General features: G+C 36.7%; 2 non-coding genes across 2 annotated transcripts; both read right to left on the minus strand.

The window, feature by feature from the left end:
* Window positions 1-4,402: 4,402 nt before the first annotated feature.
* LOC113853564 lies at window positions 4,403-4,509 on the minus strand. Its single transcript, XR_003502645.1, has one exon. It is a non-coding gene; the product is annotated as a small nucleolar RNA R71 (small nucleolar RNA).
* Window positions 4,510-20,461: 15,952 nt separating this feature from the next.
* Window positions 20,462-20,568, minus strand: LOC113853538. Its single transcript, XR_003502635.1, has one exon. It is a non-coding gene; the product is annotated as a small nucleolar RNA R71 (small nucleolar RNA).
* Window positions 20,569-25,326: the final 4,758 nt, after the last annotated feature.

A 25,326-nucleotide genomic window follows, 5' to 3' on the forward strand; every position in this document is an offset into this window, starting at 1 on the left:
GGTAAGAATGACAATTATACACAAAACAGAGAATAATTGTAAGTTGAATAGGAAGTGTAATTAGAATATGAAATTGGAATTATAAAATTGGACTAAATTAAAAAGAAAAGAATTAATGAAAATATTTTTGTATTTTTGGCTATTACGGTGCAAGAAAATTGGACTAAAAACATGTGAAATAGAGGCAAAGAGATCACCACCCTTTTATAGAAGATAGATTCACAACTCAGGGGTGAAATCCATGCTCCTCTTGATGGGATTGAGGGCATTCTCTACACAAAGATACACAATGGATTCAGCACAGAAAGGAAATATGGAAACTGAAACGTGAATGGTGTATATATAAAAACATGGAGGCATCAAATATTGTTCAAAGCAAAAGTATTAGGGTAAAAGTAAAGCAGGAAAATAAAAATGATAATGTGCAGTAATTACATGGAAATGAGGAATAATAATATATACAAGAAAAGAGAAAGAGAGTAATTGAAAACTAATGATAGAAAAATAAACTAAGGCTAAATGACGTCCTTATTTGAGCTAAAGGAGGATAGGGTGTTGTCTTCATCTTCAGCCTCTACCTCTACTTTGTCTGAAGAGCTGGAGTTGTTGTCATCCTTATTAGCTTCCTGAGGTGTAGAAGGGGTGAAAGGTGGAAGATCATTTTGGATTGTTGCTCTGAGGTAAGGAGCATTGAAGGTGGGGGCATTATAAATCTGCTCTGAAGTCATCCCCAGCTTCTTCCTATATTAGGCATCATGGTCTCCATCAAAGTCAGCATGGCCTTCTGGCCAGAGTGTATAGCATCCTACCTGAGGGCAATTTGCTTCACCTGCTCTCCCATCTTCAGTGGGGTTCCCTTCCTGTACTCAGCAGGTAATGATAGGCGAGGGTCAGTGGTCTTCTTGGGCTTGAACACCTCCTTCATCATGGCAGTGGAGAAGGAAGGAGCTGCTCTGATTCCCTATTGGTACTCACCAAAATCTACTCCAGCATCTTGGTACAACATAGTGATTATGGAGGGAAAGCCAAGTGAGTCCCTCTTCCTACTCAAGATGTCCATGATGGCATTACTGACTACCTCACCAACATGGATCAGTATGCCTATGAGAATGGCATAGATCAACTCTGCCCTCTTCATTGCAAGGGTAGAGGAGTGGATTACAGGCATGAAGAAACTGAGGATAAAGATGCTCCAGACTTTGGTTGCAGGGAGGAGGTGTCTTGTGGTCAGATTCTTAGGTTGGAGCTTCATATCAAACTCCTAATTTTCTCCATCCTTGCAGATTGCTTATGAGATGGACTTGTAATCCTTTTCCTCTAGGTAATTAAAGGTAGTGAAATCTAATTGCCCAGCTTCCCTCTCCCTGTTGGGATATTTAAGATTCTTTTGATGTTTGTGAGGGGTGAAATCAATATCCTTACCCCTCACCATGGTGTGTCTGTGGGAAAGAGTGTCGCGCTTGACTCTCACGGCGTTGGCATAGAATTCCTGGGTGATTTCCTTCCACCCATTTCTAGCACAAGTGGTAAAGAGGTCGCAACTTCTCTTCTGAATCTCCTCCTGAAACTGTGGATAAGTGCCATCTTGAATCTCAGGATGCTGTCCTACACTGGGGTCGTGTGCAGGTGTGGGCCTGAATGAGGAAGCACGAGTTGTCCTAGTCCTCTTGGTTCTTTGGGTGTTCCTTGTGAGAGTGTTCATCATTTTGCTGCAAGGAGAAAGGGAAATAATGAGTGAAATGTGCAATGAATTCATGTAGCAAAAGTGTATAGCAAGTATCTATGGCAATTCCAAAATAATGCTTAAACTGATAGTGAAAATGCAAGCCAGAGTGGTTACTGTGAGGAAGTGCAGTGACAAAGTAATTACTATGCTTAGTAAAAGTAATCACTTTATCGTTCAGGCATGACAACATTAAGGCGGTGATGAATCCATATTTTTACTGATATTTTAGCATAATTCTAGCTCATTTAATAAGGAAAATATATGAAGAAAGCAGAAAAACTCAGAAAAAGAGAATGATTGAAAGTTTTATTTCAATTTGTAGTTATTTTCGCATTTGTAGAATTTATGCTTAGTTCTTAAGGAATTTATCTTGTTTTGAAGGAATAATCTGAGCAAAAGTCATGGAAATGGATCATCAATGGAAAGGAAGAGGAAGAATGGCAATGTTGGACACCAAAATACAAGAATTATGGGATGTATGGGTGTGATCACTATTGTTAGTGAAAGTGATCATTCCAGAGCCTAAAGGAGAAGAAGAGCCTGTGCGTAATCACTTTTATTTACAAAAGTGAGCGTTGCCAGTGTGCGTTATCACTTTCACCAACAAAAGTGAACATTCCAGAGAAGACTCTATTCATGAGGAGCTGCGCGTTGTCACTTTCGCCAACGAAAGTGAGCGTTCCAGAGACACTTGTATCAGGACAGCTTGCGCGTGGTCACTATTACTCACGAAAGTGATCACGCGCAGCCCTTGACCTCCTGCGTTGCCACTATTATGAATAAAAGTGAATGTTCCAGAGAAGCCTTCAACTCTGCAAGTTGCGCGTGGTTACTCTTGCTCTTGAAAGTGAACACACGCACTACATAAAGCTTCTGCGTGGTTACTCTTGTGAAGAAAAGTGACAACGCGCAGAACTGGGGTTTCTATATATACATGATTAAAGCACAAAAACTGGATCTTTTGCTCATTTTTTGTTTTGTTAGTTAGATTCTCGTTGAGAGAGAGTGGAGAGAAGATTGGGGTCGAAGCTTGAAGCTCCAAGAAGAGGGATCGGATTGGAGCTCGTGGCCATGGCTGCTCTGCATTCTTCTTCATCTTCTTCTTCTTCTTTCTCTGTTTTTGTTGCAATGTGTGCTTAATTTCCCATAGTTAGGGGTTTATGGAACTCGAATTGATGTGTTGATTCGACTTTATCTTCTGAACTTTAAGTTCTTGGATTAATTGAGTTGTTAATTCTGCTTTTCATGCAATCTTTGAATGGAAATTCATTTGATTAATCAAGAGGAATCTTTACCAATGGGAATTGGATTGTTTGCTCCGATCTAAATTGGCAACCAGAGTTTAGGGATTCTTAGGGATAAGGAGACCTAATTCTGCAATCTTATAGTTCTAATTCTTAATGCAACTTGAAATTGAATCTCACCTAAGGGATTAGGGAGGTTTAGTGGATTGTTAGGGTCAATAAGTTAAGGAATTAACCTTTGGCTATTACTATGCGAAACTGATTGTCAATTAACCAAGTTCTTGAATGTTCAAAGGCATAATTGAATTAATACTAATATTCTTGTGAAGTAAATTCCTAACTATTCTTCATTCCTATCTCATTTCATTACATACTCTGTTTTTCTGCAAGTTCTTTACTTTAATTGCTTTTGTTTACTACTGTTCTATGTTACAAATCTCATTCCAAAATTCGTATGGCTCAAATGGTTATAATTCTGTGAAGTGGTACTTGAAACCTAAATTCCCTGTGGAGACAATATTCTAATCTTAAATTTACTCATCACTTGCTGTAATTCTAGTGCACTTGCTAGTGTTAGATTGCAAACAATAAGTTTTTGGTGCCGTTGCCAGGGAATTTGAGTTTCAATATCATTAGTAACATAAGAATAGCTAGATTGAGTATTTTGTTCTCTGAATTTCTGTAGTATTAGTCTATAGTTAGACATTTTGTCCATTCTGCATAATTCTGCAACTTTTAAACTTGTGTTTCAATTACTTTTACTGATATTTGCTGCATAATTTTTGTGGTGCAGTTCTGAATACTAACTTGTAGTTTACTTTTGCTTCATTTTGAATTGTATATGCGTGGCAAAAACAAAAACAAATCAACTCTAGTCTTTGATCCTGACATAGACATAACCTTAAGAAGATTGAGAAAAGAGTCTAGAGCAGAAAAAGCCATAGGGAGTGATAGTGAGTTAGAAGCTATCCATTCTCCAGAATCTCAGAGTAATCCTAGAGTGAAAAGAACACCTACATCTTTGAGACAACTAAATTCAGAAATAGAGATGGCAGAACAAAATAGAATTAGAACATTAGGGGACTATGCAATTCCTAACATGCAAGGTTTTAACTCTTCTATAATCAGGCCAACTATTCAAGCCAACCATTTTGAGATTAAACCTGCCTTGTTACACTTAGTCCAACAAGATCAGTTTTCTGGTGGAAATTCTGATGATCCTAACTTACATATTTCAAATTTTTTACAGCTATGTGACACCATAAGAATAAATGGGGTTAGTGAAGAAGCCATCAGACTGAGACTATTTCCTTTATCCTTGAGAGATAGAGCAAAATGCTGGTTACAAGCTCAACCACAAGGAAGCATTACAACTTGGATAGAACTTGTGAACAGGTTTCTAACCAAGTACTTCCCTCCATCCAAAGCTGATAAACTGAGAGGAGAAATTACATCCTTTGTTCAGCAAGATGGACAATCATTGTATGAAGCTTGGGAAAGATACAAAGAATTGCTTAGAAGGTGTCCACATCATTGTATTCCAGATTGGATGCAATTGGAGACTTTTTATAATGGGATGAATGCAGTAACAAGAACAATGGTTGATGCTGCTGCTAGAGGTTCATTAAATACAAAGTCCTTGGAAGAAGCTCAAAGGATTATTGACATGATGGCATCTTCAATATATCAGAATTCAAACTCAAGGAATCAAGGAAGAAACTCTGGTCATGAAGCTAAAGTTCTGGAAACTTTTCTTGCACAAAATCAGCTACAAAATCAAATATTTTCAGAACAATTAGCTGCCTTAACACAACAAATCAACAATCTGCAAACAGGGAGTATGCCTACCAGTCAGCTAAGTTGTGATTTTTGTGGAGGAAACCATGCAAATGGTGCATGTGAGGCATCCACAAGTGAACCACAAGAGTAAGTGAATTATATGAATAATTTTCAGAGACAACAACCATCATATCCCCCTGGATTTCAATTTTCGAAAAATAGAACTCAGCAGTATTCTAATTGGAATAATCAATATTCTGTTGCAAAGAATTCTAATTCAAATTTGCCTTTTTCTAATGCAGGTCCAGCAACACAACAGCCATATTTTCAGAGGAATTCATCCACTCAACCTCAAGGAAATGTAAATTTTTCTAAACCTATGAATGAGAGGTTGACTGAGATGGAAGAAACTATGCTGCAATTCATGAAGGTGACTCAAACAAGCTTCAAAAACCAAGAAGCTTCCATGAAGAAACTAGAGACACAGATTGGACAATTAGCTGAACAACTATCCAGCAGGGATGAAGGAAGATTTCCAAGCAATACAGTAATCAATCCTAAAGAGCAATGTCAAGCCATAACTACAAGGAGTGGAGCTGTAGTTGCAAGCCCTAAACCAGCAGAAAAGAAAGTGAATGATGCAGCAGAAAGAAACATTGAACAAGATCTGCAACAAGGAAATTTTAAGCTATTGAAGAAAGACCATTCAGAAGAAAAAGTAGATATGCCTATGAATTCTGAAAGGAAAACCAAAAAGCAACTCTTTGAGGAAGCTTGTAAGCCAATAGACTCAGAAAAATACAAGAGGCTACCTTATCCTCAAAGAGTCCAAAATCCTAAACAAGAGGAACAATTTGAAAGGTTTATGAATGTCTTTAAGAAATTACAAATTAACATTCCTTTTGCAGAAGCTTTGGAGCAAATGCCTTCATATGCAAAGTTCATGAAAGAACTACTTTCCAGAAAAAGGAAGCTAGAGCATGATAAAACAGTACCTTTGACAGAGGAGTGCAGTGCCATTCTCAAGAGAAAGCTTCCTCAAAAGTTGAAAGATCCTGGATCATTTAGCATTCCTTGTGAAATAGGAAACTGCACTGTGGGAAGAGCATTGTGTGACTTGGGAGCAAGCATAAATCTGATGCCATTAGCTGTTCTACAGAAACTTGGCATAGAGGAAGTGAAGCCTACCAACATTACATTGCAGCTAGCTGATAGATCATACACTTATCCATATGGAGTTGTTGAAGATTTATTAGTTAAAGTTGACAAGTTCATTTTTCCTGCAGATTTTGTGATTCTGGACATGGAAGTGGATTCTAACATTCCTTTGATCCCAGGGAGGCCATTTCTTGCAACTGGGAGAGCTTTAATAGATGTGTAAAAAGGTGAACTTACGCTTCGAGTTCAAGATGAGAAGGTAATATTTAATGTGTTTGAAGCTTTAAAATATCCAGTTGAAGATAATACATGTATGAAGCTAGATATACTGGATGCTTTTATTACACAACACCATATGAAAGAATTTGATGAAACTGCTGTGTTAGAAGAGATAATATCTGCAGGGAATGACAAATCTGAAACTCTGAATGAAGAAGATATCATGGAAATGCAGCAGCAATTGGAAGCTCTGCCGATCCAAAAACCTGAAAAAAATTTAGTGAAAGAAGAGCTGAAAAAGGATGCTAAAGAAGAAGAAAAGCATAAGCTAGAACTGAAACAACTCCCTTCACACTTGCGGTATGCATTTCTGGATGAGAATCATGAAAATCCAGTCATCATCAATAATGAACTTAAGGAAGAACAAGAGGAAAAATTGCTCAGAATTTTGAGAAAACATAAATCTGCATGAAGAATACATCATGGAAGTGCAGCAGCAATTAGCAGCTCTGCCAATTCAAAAATCTGCAGAAAATTCAGTGAAGGAGAAGCTAAAAAAGGATGATAAAGAAGAGGAAAAGCAAAAGCTAGAGCTGAAACAACTTCCTTCCCACCTGCGGTATGCATTTCTGGATGAGAAACATGAAAATCCAGTCATCATCAATAATGAACTTAAGGAAGAACAAGAGGAAAAATTGCTCAGAATTTTGAGAAAACATAAATCTGCAATTGGATGGAGTATTGCAGATCTGAAAGGTATAAATCTTTCATTTTGTAAGCACAGAATTTTATTTGAAGAGAATTTTAAGCCTGTTGTGCAGCCACAAAAGAGGTTAAACCCAGCCATGAAAGAGGTATTAAAAAGGAGGTCATGAAGCTGTTAGATGCAGGAATAATATATCCTATTTCCGACAGCAATTGGGTAAGTCCAGTCCAAGTTGTTTCAAAGAAAGGTGGTATGATAGTTGTACCTAATGAAAAGAATGAACTTGTCCCTACTAGGACTGTGACTGGATGGAGAATGTGCATAGACTATAGGAAATTAAATGATGCAACCAGAAAAGACTATTTCCCACTACCATTTGCAGATCAAATGCTAGAAAGACTTGCTGGACATTCATGTTATTGTTTTCTTGATGGGTATTCAGGATACAACCAAATAGCTGTGGATCCTTTGGATCAAGAGAAAACTGCATTTACATGTCCATTTGGAGTCTTTGCATATAGGAGAATGCCATTTGGTTTGTGTAATGCCCCTGCCACTTTCCAAAGATGCATGCTTTCTATTTTTTCTGATTTGGTAGAAAACATCATAGAAGTGTTCATGGACGATTTCTCTATTTTTGGTGATTCTTTTGATGATTGTTTAGCTAATCTATCCACTGTTTTGCAGAGATGTCAAGATACTAACCTTATGTTGAATTGGGAGAAGTGCCATTTCATGGTACAAGAAGGCATTGTCCTTGGTCACAAAATTTCAGAGAAAGGAATGAAGGTGGACCAAGCTAAAATAGAAGTCATTAGTAAATTGCCTCCACCTGTCAATGTTAAGGGAGTTAGAAGTTTTTTAGGACATGCTGGTTTTTATAGAAGATTCATAAAAGATTTTTCCAAGATTGCTAAACCCTTGAGTAATTTACTTGTAAAAGATGCAGATTTCATATTTGATGATAATTGTTTGCATGCATTTTTTGTTTTAAAAGAGAAACTGATTTCTGCACCTATTCTTGCAAAACCAGATTGGAAATTACCTTTTGAACTCATGTGTGATGCAAGTGATAGTGCAGTGGGTGCTGTGTTAGGACAGAGGAAAGATAGGAAATTACATGCTATCTATTATTCAAGCAAAGTGTTAAATCCTGCACAAGTGAATTACACAACAACAGAAAAAGAACTTTTAGCTGTTGTGTATGCTTTTGATAAGTTCAGATCATATTTAATGGGTTCAAAAGTGATTGTATACACTGATCATGCTGCTCTTAAATATCTTTTGACAAAACAGGATGCAAAACCCAGATTATTAAGATGGATTCTACTCCTCCAAGAATTTGAGCTAGAAATCAAAGACAAGAAAGGGAAACAAAACAGTGTTGCTGACCACTTGTCCAGACTTCCTTTGGAGAGTTTAACCACTGAATCATTGGAAATAAATGAAGAATTTCCAGATGAAAAGCTGTTTGTAGTTGAAAACATGCCTTAGTTTGCTGACATTGCAAATTTTAAAGCCACTCAATTCATTCCAAAGAGGTTTACTTGGCAGCAAAAGAAGAAGTTCTTACATGACAGCAAATTCTATGTGTGGGAAGACCCATATCTGTTCAAAATTGGAATAGATGGGTTAATTAGAAGATGCATTCCACAAAGTGAGCAAGCTGAGATACTATGGCATTGTCACAATTCAGAATATGGAGGCCACCATGCAAGTTCAAGGACTGCTGCAAACGTTTTGCAAGCAGGTTTCTTTTGGCCTACACTCTTCAAAGATGCCAAGAAGTATGTGGAAAACTGTGATAAATGTCAAAGAACTGGAAATATTTCAAGAAGACATGAGCTGCCATTAACCAACATCCTAGAAGTGGAACCATTTGATGTATGGGGGATTGATTTCATGGGACCATTTCCCCCATCATTCTCGCACGAATACATTCTAGTTGCAGTGGATTATGTGTCTAAATGGGTAGAAGCAATTCCCACCAGATCAAATGATGCAAAGGTAGTGATTTCTTTTATAAGAAAGAACATTTTTTCAAGATTTGGTGTGCCTAGAGTGTTGATAAGTGATGGAGGTACTCACTTCTGCAACAAGTATCTTGAAGCTGTATTAATGAAATATGGTGTGAAGCATAAGGTTGCTACTCCATACCATCCACAAACAAGTGGACAAGTGGAGGTTTCAAATAGAGAGATCAAGCAAATTCTAGAGAAAGTAGTGAACAATTCAAGGAAGGATTAGTCAAAGAAACTGGATGACTCACTGTGGGCATATAGAACTGCTTTTAAAACTCTAATTGGTATGTCTCCATATCAGCTAGTATTTGGAAAGGCCTGTCACTTACCTCTAGAGCTGGAGCACAGAGCATATTGGACTACCAAGTGGCTTAACTTTGATTTGTCAAGTGCTGGAAAGAAGAGAGTTTTACAGTTGCATGAATTGGAGGAATTCAGACAACAAGCTTATAAGAATGCAAAGTTGTACAAAGAAAGAACCAAGAGGATCCATGACAAATTTATTCTACAAAAAGATTTTAGACCTGGCCAGCAAGTACTATTATTCAATTCAAGATTAAAATTGTTTCCAGGGAAACTGAAATCTAGATGGTCTGGACCGTTTTTAATCAAGGAAACTTCTCCCTTTGGAGCAATTCTTATAGAAGATCTGAAAACAGGGAGAGAATTCAAGGTCAATGGCCAAAGATTGAAGATCTATCATGTAGAGGAGTTTACAAGGAACATATCATGCATGAAACTGGTTTCTCTTGAGTGAGAAACATTTAATGTCAAGCTAATGACATTAAAGAAGCGCTTTGTGAGAGGCAACTCACATTTCTAACCCAATTTAACTTTTCTGCATTATTTTTGAATTAACAGTGTTCATAGAAGTCAAAGTCTGCACTTTTCATCTTGGTTACCTTGCTGAAGTTGATGTTTGGAATAAATCTGGTGGCTGAAACAAGAATGCAGATTGGAATTAATTAGAATGCTTAAAGTTCTTGTACAGTCTGAATAATAGTTATCAAATTCTGCAAATTTTCTGCAAAATACAAAGTTCTGCATCATACTCATCATATTCTGTAATTTTGATGCAAAAGGTAAAGTTTGAAGCATGCTAAATCTGTCAATTGTAGTGAATCTGATAAATGCAATTGGACTTCATGCTATAATGTGTTATGGAAAAGTTAGAATTGCATTGTGAATATGTTAAGTAGAAATTCTGCAGAATTCAACTGTGATGTTTATTGCATCTGTAATTTGGAGCGAAAATGATGAATGAATTGAGAGTTCATGATAGGAGTGTGTAATGTAAAAGTCAAAACTGCATAAGTAGGGAGTAAATACTTGTTCTGCAGAAATTCTGCAGAATTCAGCCTTGGATGAATGTTGCATATGTAATTAAGGGTGAACATGATGAGAGAAGTAGGTATTTTATATGGTAAGTGTGTATTGGAATGATTATGATTTGTTAAGTGAGCCAATTAAAGTTTGGAGAACTTGGATTGATGAAAGGAATCACTCTTTTACAGGAAAGCAATCACGCAGAGATGGAATTCTGAGATTTCCCCTCTGGAACAATCACTCTCGCTGATGAGAGTGATAACGCAGAAACAGAATGGGAAACACAGCTCTCTGGAACAATCATTCTCGCTGATGAGAGTGATAACGCAGAGGCAGATGGGAAAAACACACTCTCTGGATCACTTCCTTTCCTTGTCAAGAGTGACCACGCGCAGGTAAGTATGGAATATTTCATAGCGCGTTACTCCTTTTACTGATAAAAGTAACCACGTTCAAGCAATAAGCTTGGCGTTATCACTTTGCCCAGCAATAGTGATAACGCGCATTGCATTCAAAATTTTCAAGTTCTCTGGAACACTCACTCTGTTCGACAAGAGTGATAACGTAGAATTTTATGAATAAGGGAACGTTCACTTTTCACTTAAAAAGTGGGCACGTGCACACGCGTGACCCCAGACTCAATATACAGGAACCACGCTCACATCCATTTAAACCTAAATCCCCATTTCCCTCTGAAATTCCTCTGACTTTCAATCTTTCGTGAAGCAACCAGCAAGCAATTGCTCCCTCTTTTTCACTGTCATTCACATTTCTGAAGCTCAAGGTACGTTCTCTGCATTTTATGAAATTGTATTTAGGGTTTTTCTTTGCTGCAACTCTGGAAAAATGTCAAAAATGGCAAATGGGGAAATATCTTGAGCGTATTCGATTTAAGGAACTTTAAATACTGTGAATAGGTTTTAAAAGTCATTCAATCTCCTCTGTTAACATATGCACATCTGCATTATAAGAAAAATCTGAACATGACTTTGAAAGAAATAGAAATATTCCAGTTGCCATCAACGAAAATACTCTTTGCATGCAATATATAAATGTTGATGTCTGAACTGAGTTGTATGGAACGAATTACTGCTGTATATTGCACTGCCTGATTGTATAGATAGCATACTGATAATCCTGCATTAAGTTGATATTTAGTCTATGATGATAATGAATGAGTGCACTGTTCTAATTGTATGTGATTCAAAGAAACAATAGGCAATATTCTGGATGGAATTTTACTGTCAGAAGATAATTTCTTTTAGGAACCATTAGTAGTTGAAATTTGGTTGAAAATTGTGATTCTTTTTCTGCATTCTTGGTGAAATTGTGAACTCTGAGGGAACAAATTATGAAGGCCATTTTAAAATCCCCTGAATATGGTTTGATTAATTTTGTACCTAAGTTCTGGTATATCTGAAAAGTTAAGAGAGCATGTAAAAAAAATATGTTGATGACCTATAATAGCATCTCTGCGTTAACCTGATGTGCTTTGAAAGTGTGCACTCTAAACTACAAATTTAAAGGTTTAACCAATTTTGACTGTGATTGCTTAGTAATTTGCAACAGTGCTTGTGTGTTTATATGATTACATTCTCATGACAGCAACTGATTGTAAAAAGATACATACTGCAATTTGGAATTCTGCACATGGATTGATTGAAATTATCTAGTAAAGAGATGTATACTGTCACAATTCTGTGTCATGAATTTTAAACTGTCAAATTACTTGCTTGTTTTTGCAGCCACTTCAAAATGGTCAGAACTTCTTTGAATACACCAGTTGGACCTTCTAAGAAGACCAAAGCTGAATCTGCCAGCAACACTCCAAGAAGGAGATCTATTAGGAATATGCAAGCTGGAACAGCCAGGAATTCTCCAACCACTAAAAGAGCAAGAACTGATGGTGTCTCACCTTCCTCACCCATTGAAATCGCTGACCCTCCTCAGCCAAGTGTACCCATACCTGCAACCTATTCACCACCTCAGCCGACCAGAAGAAATGCTCCTTCTACCTCTACCCCTACTGATCATGATCCAAGATTCAGGAGTATTGCTCACGAAAACTATTTCAAGGCAAATATTCTGAGGAGGAAGATTGTCCCAGATAGAGCCTTTGAAATTGCTGAAGGCAACTACTCTGAGTACTCAGAAGAAATTCAGAAAAGGGGATGGGACAACTTCTGCTCCTTGGCTGATAATGGTTGGAGAGAAATTACACAGGAGTTTTATGCAAATGCAATGCGGTTCAAGGGAGACCAAATTCCTAAATTTCACACAATGGTCAAGGGTATGAGGGTAGATTTCACTGCTGCCAACATCAATCGAGTGTTGGAAATTTACACTGAAAGGCAACCTGGGTAGATGGACTTCACTGACTTTAAGAATAGTCCAGACAAGGATTATATTGAAATCCTGCACAGAATTGGAAGGCCAGGCACAACCCTGGCAGTAAAGAGGGCTGAATAATTGTTTGCTATTGTTAATGATATGTATATTGATGCAGGGGAAGTAATTAGTGAATGTATCTTAAATATTCTGAAAACAAAAAGAGATTCACTAGCCTTTCCCTCATTAATCACTTTACTTTGTGAGGATGCAGGGGTTGAAGTTGGAGACTACCAAGAGAAAATCAGATCTGCTCCCCCTATCTCTGTCTCAATGGTAAAGGAAATCTATGCCACCACCTCCTGCACTTCAGCTGCACCTATCCCCACCCAGTTCAGAAAGGAGAAACCAATGAAGATGAAGGACATCCTACATCTTTTGGTTGAAAGGCAAAATCAATTGGCTGAACGACAAACTGAGCTCCACAACAGTTTGAAGGCAGGAACTATGCTAGTGGAATGTGTGTTGATGAATCTTGGTCAGAAGATGGGAATGACCAAAGATGAACTTTATCACACACCAGACTTGGCCGAGAATGCTCAATGTCTACGCTCATCAGCCTTTAAAGACTTGCCAATCTACAAGACTCATTTTCCACAACCAACTGAAGAAGTGGTGGAGGAAGAAGAAGATGAGGAGGATGAGGAAGAAGATGAAGATGAAATTTCTGATGAGGAGGATGCTCAAGATGACTAGTTTAGGATTTTTGTTTTCTTTTCTGTTAATTCGAATTTTCTCTTGATGGTCTTGTAGTTAAGTTTCAAACTTTTTGGTTTCATTTTAGAATTTGGGTTTGTAATTTGCACACTTGGTATATTTTGGTTTCATGCTAATTCTGAACAATTATGTTTTGAACACACATTAATTCTGCAGAATTCAATCCCTTTTCACTTGATAATTGATGGAATTTTTGGTGTTTTGTGCAGAAAATGTCACAACCACACAACACTCACACACCTTGGAAGCTGACACTTGCACAAGCTGCCATGAAAGGGGGGTTTCATTCTCTACCTCTTATTCATGAGTTAGCTTCACATTAAACTGAATTATTCCTGAAAAACACCAAAATACTAGAATAGATAATAAATTGCTGGCTGTTAGTCAAATAAAAATGTTTGACAATTTTGTGAATTCTGTGTGAATTTCTTTTTAAGTTGTTTTTCTCATTCTCAAAATGAGATCACACTTGTATTTTCAAAAATGAGGCAGTTGCCACTAGGTGCATATATTTCTGAAAAGTGCATTGTGTTTTAATTAATCCACATGATCACTTATAAATACCTAGTGAGATTTGAGCTGTCTAATTCTTTTTCTTGTGTGATTAATCATATTTGGCTGCATTCTCTAGAACTTGCCCTTGTTCTTAAATTGAATATGCATGCTACAGTTTCCACCCACATGATAGAGGCCATGTTTGATTATACCTAGTCAGCCTAAATGCCTTCCTTTATGATTGAATGTCTTAGTTCACCCTTTTGAGCTTAATATCCCTTTTCTTGAAATTACCTCATTATAAGCCTTGCTGAAAAACCAATTTTTACCATTCAAAAGATCAAAGGCATAATGAGTTTAATCAAGAAGGAGTTTTAAAACTAAGTTTGGGGTGGTATCCAGATTTTAATTGCTTGAGGACAAGCAATGTTCTAAGTTTGGGGTGGGAAATATCTAAGTGTGAATTCAACAAGCCAGAAAGAAAGAACAAAAATGCTGCAGCAAAATGAAAAATTTATGAAGCAAAGCTGTGAAAAGAACAAAAATGTGAGTTCAAAAGAAAAGAAGTGCAACAAAGTGCTGCAGAAAAGAAAATAGTGACTGAAAGCAAGAAAAGAAGAAAAGTATCAGTGAAAATTCTGCTGCAAGAAAAAAAATTTGTTTGCTGCATAAGTGAGAGAAGTAAGGAGGAATAATGTAGATCCAGGCTAGTTTTAAAACAAATCACTCAAAATGCCTCTGATCTTTTGAAATTGCATGGATTGTTTTCCATTTTCTTTGATACCTACCTTAACCTTAGCCTTGTTATAACCTGAAAAAGTCCTCTAGATGTGTGATTAATTGTACTAAGCAGAGGAGATGGAGAAATTGGGCAAGCATATGGTAGAATGCAGTGAAATTGATGATTTAGAGTGAAAACAGCACCTAAACACTGTTGAGTGATGAGAGAAACACTTCCAAGTGAGCTGTGATCATGTTGATTAATTGTACTCACATGAAATTTGATGAAATATATGAACTTAGGTAGCAATTCTTACTCAATGATGATTATGCAGTAGAAATATCATGATGAGTATTTGGATGAACAACTTGATTGAAAATCTTGCAGAAAACACAGAATTAGAAATTAGAAAAATCTGAAATAAGCAGTTTATGAACTGAATTTGAAAATGGAGGAACTTACCCTTGGTTTAGTTTGATTTGCTTGAGGACAAGCAAAAATTCAAGTTTGGGGTGGTGATGAAACCATATTTTTACTGATATTTTAGAATAATTCTAGCTCATTTAATAAGGAAAATATATGAAGAAAGCAGAAAAACTTAGAAAAAGAGAATGATTGAAAGTTTTATTTCAATTTGTAGTTATTTTCGCATTTGTAGAATTTATGCTTAGTTCTTAAGGAATTTATCTTGTTTTGAAGGAATAATCTGAGCAAAAGTAATGGAAATGGATCATCAATGGAAAGGAAGAGGAAGAATGGCAATGTTGGACTCAAAAATACAAGAATTATGGGATGCAGCCTGGGCGTGATCACTATTGTTAATGAAAGTGATCATTCCAGAGCCTAAAGGAGAAGAAGAGCCTGTGCGTAATCACTTTTATTTACAAAAGTGAGCGTTGCCAGTGTGCGTTATCACTTTCGCCAACAAAAGTGAACATTCCAGAGAAGACTCTATTCCTGAGGAGCTGCGCGTTGTCACTTTCGCCAACGAAAGTGAGCGTTCCAGAGACACTTGTATCAGGACAGCATGTGCGTGGTCACTATTACTCACGAAAGTGATCACGCGCAGCCCTTGACCTCCTGCGTTGCCACTATTATGAATAAAAGTGAATGTTCCAGAGAAGCCTTCAACTCTGCAAGTTGCGCGTGGTTACTCTTGCTCTTGAAAGTGAACACGCGCACTACATAAAGCTTCTGCGTGGTTACTCTTGTGAAGAAAAGTGACAACGCGCAGAACTGGGGTTTCTATATATACATGATTGAAGCGCGAAAACTGGATCTTTTGCTCATTTTTTTGTTTTGTTAGTTAGATTCTCGTTGAGAGAGAGTGGAGAGAAGATTGGGGTCGAAGCTTGAAGCTCCAAGAAGAGGGATCGGATTGGAGCTCGTGGCCATGGCTGCTCTGCATTCTTCTTCATCTTCTTCTTCTTCTTTCTCTGTTTTTGTTGCAATGTGTGCTTAATTTCCCATAGTTAGGGGTTTATGGAACTCGAATTGATGTGTTGATTCGACTTTATCTTCTGAACTTTAAGTTCTTGGATTAATTGAGTTGTTAATTTTGCTTTTCATGCAATCTTTGAATGGAAATTCATTTGATTAATCAAGAGGAATCTTTACCAATGGGAATTGGATTGTTTGCTCTGATCTAAATTGGCAACCAGAGTTTAGGGATTCTTAGGGATAAGGAGACCTAATTCTGCAATCTTATAGTTCTAATTCTTAATGCAACTTGAAATTGAATCTCACCTAAGGGATTAGGGAGGTTTAGTGGATTGTTAGGGTCAATGAGTTAAGGAATTAATCTTTGGCTATTACTATGCGAAACTGATTGTCAATTAACCAAGTTCTTGAATGTTCAAAGGCATAATTGAATTAATACTAATATTCTTGTGAAGTAAATTCCTAACTATTCTTCATTCCTATCTCATTTCATTACATACTCTATTTTTCTGCAAGTTCTTTACTTTAATTGCTTTTGTTTACTACTATTATATGTTACAAATCTCATTCCAAAGTTCGTATGGCTCAAATGGTTATAATTCTTTGAAGTGGTACTTGAAACTTAAATTCCCTGTGGAGACTATATTCTGATCTTAAATTTACTCATCACTTGGTGCAATTCTAGTGCACTTGCTAGTGTTAGATTGCAAACAACAGGCGGCAAAATTAGTACCAAGCATTCTCAAAAGTACAAGTGACATGTTAGGCTATGTGCATATGATATTAGGTAAATGGACAACAATTTTGCAGTGTTGATGTAGTGAAAGTGTAGTGCAAGTGCAAAGAGAGGACTATATATGTTGCCAAAGTGGTCACTATGATAAACAACAGTAGCTGTTATAGAATTTAAATCTGTTATAGCAGTGATACAACATGATAAATGCAAATACAAAAAGTGTATAATGCTAAATTTAGGCACAAAATGCAGAAAAGATGGGTTAGAAGAAATGCAATGCAGCCCTTACACACAAAGGGGGTACTGCTGCAAGTGAAAGTGGGCACTTTGGAGGTGCATGTCATTCTTAATTTTAGTAGCATCAATGCAGGAAAATGCATGTCAAGGGCAAAATACACACAGCAGATTGCAGAAAGATCAAGCAATTTATATGTGATGCAGTCCAAGGTAGCTATTTTGACTCAAGCAACTCACACACATGCAAAGTGAACATTGTTAGAAATGAAAGTGATTACTTCCAAATTACAGAATTTTAACAAAGGTGTGTATGTGTGTGTGCAACAAGTGGTCAAGTCAATTTCTACCAACTTCAATGCAAATTTTCATGGTTTAGCACGTCAAACTAATACAACAATCCGGAATTTTTCACAGCAAACATTAGTCCCAAAGCATTTGATATGGTTCAGAATTGTATGACATAAAGTGATCACTATCACAGATAATAGTAGTTACTCTAGGGTTCAATTTGTGCTAAACTAAATCAGAGTGGAACCCTATGTGGTTCAAACAGGGAGAATCAAAATTCAGAGCAAAGCAATGACTATTTGTTTAGAATTAAACCAGAAAAATCAAAATTATGTGAAGATGCACAAAGTAGTCACTATTATAGACGAAAGTTGCTACCCTAGGGTGTGATTATGACAAAATGCAACAAATTGATTCAATTAAACACCCCCAATCCCTTTTAATCATGCAATCATATCCACAATGACAGGTTCTATGCAACAATTTCAACACAAAAAACCCCAAATCAAAATCCCTAATGTATAATATGAAAACCCCTAACACAGAGAGTGCGAGGATGATAATTACCTGAATTGAAGTGCCAAATTAGTGTGAAATTGCAGAGAAATGAGGTCTTTAATGTCACCTTGAAAACATAAGTAAATTTGACTAGCAAGTGTACTAGTGTTATTGTAGCAAGTTATAAAAAATGAAAGAACTATGTTTGAGTCCCAAATATCGTCCTCAGGGAATAAAGTACTCAATTATCACTTCACAAGTCCACAATTAGTTGAGCTTCACGAATTTCAGATGGATTTTGGAGATAAAAGTGACAAATATTAAAATCAGAAAGGAAAATAAAACAATGAACATGCAATTATGTGATTAACAAATGTAGAGAACATAGCTAGGGAGTTGTTTCACCAAAACTTCAGTGTTGAATCAAGAAAGTTCTGAACATTCAAGTAATTAGAAGGAATGATAATCAGTTTCACGTTATTTTAATCAAAGGTTAATTCCTTAACTCAATGAATCTAACATTCAATTAAATCACTCTAATTCCTTAGATCTGGTTCAATTAAATGTCGCTTTAAGTGCTAGAAATCAGAAGATTGCAAGATCAAGTTATCTTATCCCTAAGAAATCTATAATCCTGGTAATTGATTCAGATCTAAGAAACAAGTTCAATTTCCATTGATAAGAGTTTCTCTGTAATTAGCTAATCAAACTTCCATTCAATAATGTCACTAGCTTGACGTGTGAAGTGGATTAATTAGGCCAAGTGTTGTCGTTGAGGGTTGCGACAGGGGTGTGCAGGTCAATCTCCTCAACTTCCTCCAAGGAGGCTAAGTGTTGCAGGAAGTGCTTCAAGTGGTTTCCAGTTACCATAAAGCTCTTTCTAGTGGAGTCGCTTTTGATTTCTACTGCACCATGAGGGAAAACCTTTGTGATTGTGAATGGACCTATCTATCTTGATTTAAGCTTTCCAGGCATGAGCTTTAGGTGGAGTTGAACAAGTGGACCTTTTGACCAGTGCAAAATTTTTCCCTTGATATCATCTTGTCATGGTGGTCTTTTCTTTATAAATCCTTAAGTTTTCATAAGCCTCATGATCCAGTTCCTCTAACTATTGCAGTTGCAACTTCCTTTGCTCTCCAACTGAATCGTAGTGCAAATTACAAGTTTCCACTGCCTAGTATGTCATAAATCCATATTAAACCATGTTTTTAGCATAGTTTTTGGTTAATAATTAGGACAATAGTTCTAAAATAAATTTGAAAAGATCATAAAAATAATATAATTAGTATAAATTGTTTGTTTTGTTGAAATATTAAAAATTGTTTAAATTTTTGTGTGAGTTCATGCAAAAAGATGAAAAGTTGTTGAAAGTGCTTAAAGGAAGGACTAGAAGCTGAATTTAAAGAAGAATAGTCAAAGAATCAAGCTTGAAGAAATCCTAAGAGCTGGGCGTTACAACTCCAAGTGATTGGCATTTGAACGTGGAAAGAACAAAATACAGCACTGGGTTTGCGTGGCAACTCTGAGTGATGCACGTTAACACTTCAGCAATTGAACCTGGATAACTGCCATCGCGTTGAAATGCACATAACCTGGCGCTTTGGCGCGCATCAGAGCGTGGAAACGCATAGCAGATGGCGTAGCAACGCAGAGTGAAACACATTCTGTTTTTAACAATTTCTCATTTCCTTAATTTTGAATTTTACTTTCTTGCATATTGAAATCTGTTCAATGAATTGTTTGGTGCAAATGGTTATTATCTTGTGAATTGGTGATTAAAAATAAGATCCTAGAGAATGATACTTGGGACTCAATCTGATTTCCACATTTTATAATTTGCTACAACTACCTAGTACACTTGCTAGTAGTGAAATTACACCTTAATTTTTAACATAATTAGTAACTAGAGGATAGCTTGATTGTATCACTTACTTTCTGTTTTAATTCAGTTCTGTTTGATAGTTCAATTTCGTATTAAGTTTTGGTAGTTATTTTACATATATTAGCTGTTATTATTTTAATTTTTGTAATACTGCATTGTTGTTCTGTTTTTAAATAAATAGAGGTTATCTCTTTTAGCTCTTGAAGAATATTTTGATTGTAATTTCTCTGCACTCCACTACTTTGTGTTCTAATCAAATTTCAAGTATTAGTGTTTGTGTTTAGTTTTCTTGTGTTATATGCATGGGAAGAATAAAGACAAATTTGTTCTTATATTTGATCCGGACATAGACAAAACTTTGAGAAGGATAAGGAACGAATTAAGGGCAGAGAGCTCAGCTAAAAAGAAGCATAATTCGCAGTTTACACCTTCTTCACCAAACTCAGCAGAAAAACAAGTCAATTCTTCAACTTCACCTATAAATTCAGAAGCAAAGATGACTGAACCACATAGACAAAGGACTTTAGGAGACTATGGAGTACCTAATATGCATGGATACAATTCTTCTATTGTCAAGCCAACCATTCAAGCCAACCATTTTGAGATTAAACTTGCCTTACTTCACCTAGTTCAACAAGATCAATTTTCTGGTTTAATTTCAGATGATCCTAACTTGCATATTTCTAATTTTCTGCAGTTATGTGATACCATAAGGATCAATGGAGTCAGCGAAGATGCAATTAGATTAAGATTGTTTCCATTTCCTTTGAGGGACAAGGCAAAATGTTGGCTCCAAGCCCAACCACAAGGGAGCATAACTACTTGGACAGATCTGGTCAACAAGTTTCTCACTAAATATTTCCCACCTTCTAAGGCTGCAAAGCTAAGAGGAGAGATCACATCCTTCATGCAGCAAGAAGCAGAAACTTTATATGAGGCATGGGAGAGATATAAGGAACTCTTGAGAAGATGCCCACACCATTGCATACCGGAATGGATGCAACTTGAAACCTTCTATAATGGGATGAATCCAGCAACTAGAACCATGATAGATGCAGCTGCAGGAGGTTCTTTGAACACCAAATCACTAAAGGAATTATAGATATGATGGCCTCCTCCATGCATCAAAGCTATAGTTTGAGACAATTAACAAGGAGTAGTGGCTATGAGGCAAAACTTCTTGAGACTTTTTTTACTCAAAATTAGCTGCAAAACCAATTGTTTTCTGAACAAATAGCTGCACTCACCCAACAAATCAACAACTTATAAGCTGCACCAACACAGAACACTCCACTTGTGTGTGACTTTTGTGGAGGGAATCATGTAAACGGAGCTTGTGATGGGAATAATTCTGAATCTCAAAAGCAAGTCAACTATATGGGGAATTTTTAGAGACAACAATCTTTATTTCCCCCTGGTTTTCAGTTCTCTAACAATAGAAACCAGCAGCAACATAGCTGGAATAACCAAAATTCCAATTGGAAAAATTATAACTCTGCTATCCCATTTTCAAATATAGGTCTAGCAGCACAACAACCTTATTTCCAAAGGAATTCAGCCAACCAACTTCAAAAAAATCAGAGGTTTTCTAAACCACTAAATGAAAGGCTGAACGAAATGGAAGAAACCATGCTGCAATTCATGAAAGTTACACAAACAAGCTTTAAGAATCAAGAATCTTCCATGAAGAAGCTGGAAACACAGATTGGACAGCTAACTGAGCAACTGTCCAGCAGAGAAGATGGGAGATTCCCTAGGAACACAGTTATAAATCCAAAGAACAATGCCAAGCTGTGATGACTAGGAGTGGAGTTGTTGAAGGCAGTCTAAAACTAGCTGAAAAGAGAGAGAATCCCAAGGAAGAGGAGAAGATCAAATCTAATTTAGAGGAAGGGAACTTCACCCTATTGAAAAGAGAAAATTCAGAAGTGGATACCCTCCCTAAAACTGTAAGAAGAACAGAGAGGCAGATTTTAGAAGATTCAATCAAGCCTCTAGATGAAGAGAGACACAAGAGACTGCCCTATCCATAAAGAGTCACCAATCCTAAGAAGGAAAGGCAGTTTGAGAGATTTCTAGACGTCTTCAAGAAGCTCCAAATTAATATACCATTTGCTGAAGCATTAGAACAAATGCCTTCATATGCAAAATTCATGAAGGAGCTGTTGTCCAAGAAGAGAAAGTTAGAGAATGACAAGACAGTCCCTTTGACTGAAGAATGCAATGCTATTTTGCAGAGAAAGTTGCCTTAAAAATTAAAAGACCCAGGCTCATTCAGTATTCCATGCTCTATTGGAAATTGCATAATAGGAAAAGCTTTGTGTGATCTTGGGGCAAGCATCAACCTTATGCCTCTTTCCATCATGAAAAGACTTGGAATAGAGGAATTCAAGCCAACAAGCATCACTCTACAACTTGCGGACAGATCATATACTTATCCATATGGTATTGTAGAGGATTTATTGGTTAAAATTGACAAGTTTATTTTCTCTGCAGATTTTGTGATTTTAGACATGGAAGTGGATGCCGATATTCCTTTAATATTGAGCAGACCCTTCTTAGCTATAGGGAGAGCTTTGATTGATGTGCAAAACGGGGAATTAATGCTTAGAGTGCAGGATGAAAATGTTACTTTTAATGTTTTTGAAGCACTCAAACATCCTAGTGATGATAGCACTTGCATGAGAGTTGATATTTTAGAATCTATTTCATTTCCTCAATTAATTGATAATGCTGATGAATTTTCTATGTTAAGGGAAATTATAGTTGTAGGAAATTCACAAGCTGCCTTAAAAAGAGAAGAAAAATTCATGGAATATGTGCCGCAACTTGAAACACTGCCTATCATCCCTTTATCCAAAAATTCAGCAAGAGAGGAGCTGAAAAAGGAAGAGGAAAAAGAGAAAGTGGAGAAACTTGACCTGAAACAATTGCCATCTCACTTGAGGTACTCTTTTCTGGATCAAAGACATCAATATCTAGTGATTATAAGCAATAATCTTAAGGGAGATAAAGAAGAAAAGCTGCTGAGAGTTTTAAGGAATCACAAATATGCAATTAGATGGCACATCTCAGATTTGAAAAGTATTAATCCATCCTTTTGTAGACATAGAATTCTGTTTGAGGACAACTACAAGCCATTAGTACAGCCAAAAAGAAGGTTGAATCCAGCCATGGAGGAAGTGGTTAGAAAAGAGATGATGAAGTTGTTAGATGCGGGGATAATCTACCCAATTTTGGATAGTCAATGGGTCAGCCTAGTTCAAGTTATTCCTAAGAAAGGAGGAATGACTGTATGGCAAACAAAAAGAATGAACTAATACCCACTAGAACTGTCACAGGCTGGCGCATGTGCATTAATTATAGAAAGCTTAATGATGCAACAAGGAAGGATCATTTTCCCTTACCATTTGCTTATCAAATTTTGGAAAGATTGGCTGGACATGCATTTTATTGCTTCCTTGATGGATATTCAGGCTATAATCAAATAGCGGTGGACCCTATTGATCAAGAGAAGACTGCCTTCACATGTCCATTTGGAATATTTGCATATAGAAGGATGTCATTTGGATTATGCAATGCTCCAACCATATTCCAAAGGTGCATGTTGTCCATTTTTTCAGACTTAGTAGAAAAGACCATTGAGGTCTTCATGGATGATTTTTCTGTCTTTGGCAATTCTTTTGATGATTGTCTATCTAATTTGTCCATTGTTTTGTTGAGATGTCAAAATACAAACCTTGTGCTGAATTGGGAGAAGTGTCATTTTATGGTTCAAGAGGGAATAGTCCTTGGCCATAGAATTTCTGAAAAAGGAATTGAGGTGGACCAAGCCAAAATTGAAGTTATTAGTAAACTGCCCCCACTAATTAATGTTAAGGGAATTAGGAGTTTCTTAGGCCATGCAGGTTTTTATAGGAGGTTTATAAAAGACTTTTCAAAAATACCAAAACCTCTTAGTGATTTACTTGTCAAGGAAACTGAATTTGTGTTTGATGAAGCATGTTTGCATGCATTTTCTTTTTTAAAAGAGAAACTCATTTCTGCACCCATTCTAGCTAAACCTGATTGGAATTTACCATTTGAATTAATGTGTAATGCTAGTAATAGTGCAGTAGGAGCTGTTCTAGGACAGAGAAAAGACAAGAAATTGCATGTGATTTATTATTCCAGCAAAATTTTGAATTCTGTACAAATGAATTATACAACTACTGAAAAGGAACTCCTTGCCATTGTGTTTGCCTTTGACAAATTCAGATTATATTTGATAAGATCAAAAGTAATAGTATACACTAACCATTGCACTTAAATATTTGTTGTCAAAGCAGGATGCCAAACCAAGATTGCTGAGATGGATTCTGCTGCTACAAGAGTTTGAGCTGGAAATTAGAGATAAAAAGGGCAAGGAAAATGGAGTAGCTGACCATCTATCTAGACTGCCATTGGACAGTTTGAACTCTAATTCTTTGGACATCAATGAAGAATTTCCAGATGAGAAGTTATTTGTGGTGGAAGAGTCACCTTGGTTCACTGATTTAGCAAACTTTGAGGCCATTCAGCTGATTCCAACAAAGTTTAATTGGCAATAAAGAAAGAAATTTCTGCATGAAAACAAATTTTATGTATAGGAAGACCCTTACTTCTTCAAAATAGGGGTAGATGGTCTGCTGAGAAGGTGTATACCACAAGGAGAACAAGCTGAAATTATGTGGCATTGTCATAACTCAGAATATGGAGGCCACCATGGTAGCTCAAGGATTGCTGCAAAAGTCTTGCAAGCAGGATTTTTCTGGCCAACATTGTTTAAAGATGTCAAGAATTATGTTGAAAGCTGTGACAAGTGTCAAAGGACAGGCAATATCTCTAGAAAGCATGAACTGCCTTTGAACAATATTTTAGAAGTGGAGATGTTTGATGTATGGGGAGTTGATTTCATAGGACCATTTCCCACGTCCTTTTCTCATGAATATATACTTGTGGCCGTAGACTATATGTCTAAGTGGGTGGAAGCCATCTCAACAAGGTCCAATGATGCTAAAGTGGTGATATCCTTTATCAAGAGAAACATATTCACTAGGTTTGGAGTACCTAGATTCTTACTGAGTGATGGAGGTACTCATTTTTGCAACAAATATCTTGATTCAGTCTTAGCAAAATATGGAGTGAGACACAAGATTGCTACACCTTATCATCCCCAAACAAGTGGACAAGTGGAAGTTTCAAATCGAGAAATTAAGCGAATCTTGGAGAAGGTGGTGAATCAATCAAGAAAGGACTGGTCCAAGAAGTTAGATGACTGTCTATGGGCATACAAAATAGCCTTTAAGACTCCAATTGGTATGTCACCTTACCAATTAGTCTATGGAAAGGCATGTCACTTGTGGCAGAAATGCATACTTGAGCTCAAAGTAACTACTATAGCCATTGAAAGTGCTTATTACAGAGAGTGCAAAGATACATACCTGGGCTGAGAGTAACTACTTTTTTTTCTTTGAAAAGTGATTACCTTCATGATAAACTCCCATTTTTCTCCCCAAAGTGGTTACCACAAACTCTAAAAGTGGTCACTCTTCTGCTGCACTTGATCCTTTCTTGAATTTATACAGAAATTGGATCCACAATTTGTGTTCTTCCTCTACAAAATTCAAAATTATGCAGAAACGAATGTCAAATATCAAAGTAAACTGCAGACTAGAATGTTTATGTAGCAGAATTCATGAGATATCCGAAACTCAAATGCAAGAC

This window comes from Abrus precatorius, unplaced genomic scaffold (genome assembly GCF_003935025.1).
Source record: "Abrus precatorius isolate BTA unplaced genomic scaffold, Abrus_2018 Scaffold0, whole genome shotgun sequence".
Taxonomy (NCBI): Eukaryota; Viridiplantae; Streptophyta; class Magnoliopsida; order Fabales; family Fabaceae; genus Abrus; species Abrus precatorius.